This window comes from Condylura cristata, unplaced genomic scaffold (genome assembly GCF_000260355.1).
Source record: "Condylura cristata isolate star-nosed mole 26May11 unplaced genomic scaffold, ConCri1.0 scaffold00002, whole genome shotgun sequence".
NCBI lineage: Eukaryota > Metazoa > Chordata > Mammalia > Eulipotyphla > Talpidae > Condylura > Condylura cristata.
This window is the reverse complement of record NW_004567103.1, coordinates 43,685,438-43,690,783: the sequence shown is the minus strand read 5'-3', so window position 1 is coordinate 43,690,783 and position 5,346 is coordinate 43,685,438. Positions and strand designations below refer to the sequence as shown.

The following is a 5,346-nucleotide window of genomic DNA, read 5'->3' as shown; positions in this document are numbered from 1 at the left end:
TCCCCACTCTGTCTCTGGTGAAGCCTCTCGCCGCCCCTGAGCCTCTGGCCTGTACCCCAGTTCTGTATGCACAAATAAATAAATCTTTAAAGAAAAAAAAGAAAGAAAGAAAAGGGTCCTCTTTAATGGTATAGGGGTTAAGATAACTCTGTTACCATGCTATCAGCACTGGCCTGAGTTTGATCTCACATATAGAACAGCAGACCTCCCCTATCTCGCCAGCTGCTCCCCTCAGCAGTGTATTTTGGTATCTCCACCTGTTCTGTTTCCCACTCTTTCTCTAGTGCATCTTCTCACCTGGCCCCCCCAACTCTGACCTACACACCAGTTCTCCTATGCATAAAAATATAAATAAACCTTTAAAAAAGAAAAAAAGAGACACGAGCATATCAAAATATCACAGGAGACAACATAAAAGAGCTCATGATAGCTAAAATCAGAACAATTTGAGAAGCATAATAATGATAATAAAGGGTTATATTCCAATGAATTAGATAAATTTCAATGAGTACAACTAGAACTATATGAATAACTAAACGCAGAGAAAGACAACTTTCTTATAAAATTCCAAAATGGGTAAAGGAAGTAGAAATCACTATTTAAGAATGAGACTAAATTAACTGCTCCAGGGAAAAACCAATAAAGAATGACAAAATTTGGCATATGAAACTTTAAAGAGAAACAAGATATTTGATTAGCTTAAAATCTTTCCTCTGTAATATTAACTAGTCATTGTGGTAGTCCACAAATCCTTTAGTATTCCATTCTCTTGCTATAATCAGAAAGATAGTAACAAGTATTGGTAAGAAAGTAAAGAAACTGGAAACCAACAAACACTGTTGGTGTATTGTAAAATAGTACCTCATTTTGGAAAACAACTTGGCAGTTCTTCAAATAAATATGAGTCACCGTATGATGCACAAATTCCACTCCTAAGTATATGCCCAAGAGAAATAAAAACATATGTCTACACAAAAATTCATATACTCCAAGACTGGGACAGAGAAAGTAAAAATAAGAACAGAACATACTGTGGTGTCAGAAAGTATAAAGTACTCAAAAATTACAAGAAACCTCAAAAAATGGGTAAACAGGAAGGCTCCTGATGGCCAAATATGGATAATTTGATTAACAAAATAAATAAGAATAGTAATAGGATTATGACCAACAAAAAAAAAATCCTAATAGAAATAAAATATAATCAAATATATAAATGGGGGAAGGCTCATCTTTACAACAGAATTCTAATCACTAGAATTTCTGTTGTTCTTTCTGAAATTGTTCCTTCTATTTATATCCTTGGAAACCAAGGATCCAAAATCATTAAATGCAATATATAATCCTGGATTAGATCCAGGACCACAAAATAAGCAATAGTGGGACAACTAATAAATCTATATTAATTTCACGATTTTGATAACTGTACTATCTTTACAAAAGATGTTAGTACTTGGGAGATATACAAGAATTTTTTAAATTACCTTTGTAAGTGTAAAACTTTTTTAAGTGTGAAATTACTTCAAAATTTTTTATTATAATTTTAAATGAAAAGCCAAGCAGTCTGGGAAGAGGTAATTCTAATGCATACTAAATAAGAATCAATATCCAGAATAAAAAACATCTCATCATTAATAAGAGGGAAAAAAGATCTCTTCACAAAAGAGACCCAGTAAGCATACGGAAAGGTGCTCAAAGACACAAGCACTCAAAATTATGCAAAACAGTAAGATACCACTACAGATAAATATGGCCAAAACAGAAAAGACTGGTAATACCAAGTGTTGATGAGGATGTACGACAACTAAAACTCTTATGGCAATCCTGCTTTCACTATAAATTAAAATAACCACTTTGAAAATTCATTTATCTACTAAAGCTACTTAACTCCTAGAGATATGGGTAAGAGGTGGAGGTTGGTTATCCAGTCCTCCAACAGAAATGTGTTTTTAGGTCCACCCACCAAAAAGGTAAGTATTTGAATGCTCAAAGCAGCTCTAGTCATAACAGAAGAAAAAAGAAACAAATAAAATGCCCATCAACAGCAAAATGGGTAAATAATTTATGTATTTTCTCAGATATAATGCTGACTTAAAAGACATAAAAAGTAATAATGTATGATTCCTTTTGCATCTAACAAGCAATAATGTATGATTCCTTTTGCATCTAACAAGCTAACCTATGGTGATAGAAACTAAATATGATTATTCTAGAAAGAAAAGTAGTATCCGGATAGAGAACAAGGGAGTCTTCTGTGGTTCTGGAAATGTTCTAGATCTTGATATGGGCATTGGTTACATGGGTGTGCACCTGTGTAAAAACCTGATATATACATTTAGTTAAAGTTTACACATTTTACTATATATTAGTTTATAGCTCAAATTAAAAAAAAAGAGAGAGAGATAAAAAAGGGGAGGTCGGGAGGGGATAATCACTACAGGATCATGCCCTGATAGAAAATCCCATTGAGAAGCCTCTGAGACATTTTATGGGGGTGGAGTGGGGAATGGAATCAAAAACAGTGGAGGGAGGGAAATGCACTGATCTATGGTGATGGCACACAGGTGATTTGATGATGGGAAGCCCACGGGGATTACAACTGAGATGGAAAAAGGCACAAAATGATGTAAAAATAAACTATTTTTTTAAAAAAAAAGAAGAAGCCTCTGAACTAATTCAAGTTAGAAATGATATGCAGAAAACAGATCAGTGGGCTATTTAGTTTTAGCTCATGCCCTCTTGAAAAGTACAAATGAATGAGGAAAAAGGATAAATCTAGCTCCAACTTAAATATCTAAGTGGAAATAGTATTATTACCCAAGATACAGAGGAAATACGCTCAGTTTTAGATATGATGAGTGGACATTTAATTAAAAATATTCAGTTCTATTAGACACGTGAATCTGGAACTCAGATACAACCTGAGTACTGTGTATAAATTTTTAAAAGAGGAGCCAATAAATGGTTAAAATCAAGAAAGAGTGAGACTGCACTGGAAGAAAGCACTAAAGAGGACAGTCAAGGACAGAAAACTATTCTAAGGGAGCAAACAGGAGTGTAGCAAGCAGGAAAGACTGAAGAAACAGTAAGTAAAGTGAGGAGTTATTTAAGAAAGGGAGGCATTATCAAAAGTATCAAGTAGCACTAAGAAGTTAAGGGCAAAAAATGAGTACTAGTTTTAGCAATAGGATCACTATTACCTTTTGCTATCACAAGGTATCACTATTATTTAGTTTCTATCAAAAGCAAATGTTTTGAAGGCCTTTAATAACCTAAGGGGGAAAAGATTAAAATATACAATTTGCATCATTCTATACCTTTACTTCCACATTAATTTTAAATTAACTCATACATGTACATATAACTTAAAAATAATAGTCATAGCAGAAGATGGTAATGTTAAGAATGTATAACTATAAAGGAAAATATAATGTATCACAGAGATAGAATAAGAATAATGGTTTACTGCTTACTGTATATAATACTCATATATAATAATTATTACATATAAAAATACAATGACTTTTCTATATGTGTATCTTTTAATGGTAAAATATTGGAAAATTCAGGTCAGCATGAAAAATAAACACATACATAAAAATAAGCACACTCTCTGAGACCCCAATATATACTCAAAATGTTGTTTAAAGATCTTGCTAATTATCCTATTATCCAATGTCTAGAAGACATTGGAATCTCCGACTCTCTAGTTAAAAATGTATCGGCTCTTTAAGGAAGAGAATGCTCTGATCATCTGCTTCTGCAGCCTACAGAATGATCTTCCTCCAATTTCTTTAAGCAGTCAAGAATGTGGCCTCTCAAGAACCAGAGGTTAAGAATCAATCAGCCAGGAAGACTTTCCCAGGGAACACATGGGCATCATATAAATCTTACCAGGAAAACTGTTGACTACAATGTATTAGGGATAGCTCCATATTCTTTGCCACTTCTCCCATAAAGAGGTCCAGTCTATTCCCCTTCTTGTCTCTGGGTTGATATCTTGACTTATTTTGACCAAAAGAAACTGGAAATGTTTGCCACTGCTATGAACTTGCTTGGTAACCCATCCATCATGCTCCATTACAAAGAGAATGAAGACCATTTGGAAAGAAATAGTCCAGGTAAAGGAGACCAGATTTCTAGCCAACTCTGATTAAGCCCCATCTTGGACTTCCTAGTTTAAGACTAACTACCAGCGAGATGGATCCCAAGTGACAGCAGCAAATTGGGAAAAGATATTTTGTAAGAACAACAAAAATACATTACTGGCAACATCAACTAAGCACAACAAATATCCCCCAGGGCAATTTTTGAGGGTCTAAACAGAATATACAGCGAGCTGTACTCCAACATCCATTCTCTCCCTCTTTAGAGGTAACCAAATTTTTAACTTTATGTGGCTATAAAAAAAGATTATATGTCCTAGCCTTCCTTGTAAATAATTTCTTGTGACTAAATGTGGACAAAGGGATATTAACAGAAGTGTGGTATGGCAGCTTACTGAAAAAAATCCCTGAGAGGCTACCAGCTAAATCATTTGGCCCTTTGCCTAGAATTTACAACACCTTGAACCATGATGAAGACCACAACACTGGCACTGCCAAAGTGTCAGGTAAAAGAGCTACAATGCTTGAGGACTTCAAAAAAGCAGTTAATATGCCAAGGTATGACTGAAATTTGAATTTTACATTAAAGCAAAGTTATCTGGGGTTTTCTGACCCTCCCAATTTAACCTAACCCTACTTCATGTAGCCACAAGAGATGGCCCATGACACAGTTAAGAAGTCTGGAATATCAAAATGCAGTTTGCCAAGCAAAGGCAATGTGGTGGAGCAAAAACAGTCCTTTTATCCAACAGTGCTAGAACATCTATGTGCCAAAAAAAAAAAAAAAAGACTCTAGGTATAAACTTTATACATATCACAAAGATTAACTCATAATGGATCACAGAGCCACTTACAAATCACAAACTATAAAACTCGTTGAAGATAACAGTAAACCTAAATGACCTTGAGTATGATAATGATTTTTTAGATACAACAACAAAGACATGCTCTTTAAAAGAAATACATGAGTTGGACTTCATTAAAATAAAAAACTTGTGCTCTGCAAAAGGCTATGCCAAGAGAAAACAATCCATAAACTGGAAGAAAATATCTGCAGAAGACACAGTTGATAAAGAACTGTTATCCAAAATATGCAAAAACTCTTAAAACTCAACATTAAGGAAAAAAAAACATGATTAAAAAATGGACCAGGATGGCCCTCCCTGGTGGCGCAGCGGGTTAAAGCACTGCACTGAGAAACTAAAGCCACTTCCGCATGAGTTCGATCCCCGCCTGCCCCGGA

At 34.6% G+C, this 5,346-nt stretch overlaps 1 protein-coding gene across 2 annotated transcripts in view; it reads right to left on the bottom strand.

Annotated features, from left to right (window-relative positions):
- Window positions 1–5,346, bottom strand: part of OLA1 (Obg-like ATPase 1) — a 140,184-nt gene that overhangs the window by 128,635 nt on the left and 6,203 nt on the right. The window lies entirely within an intron of this gene.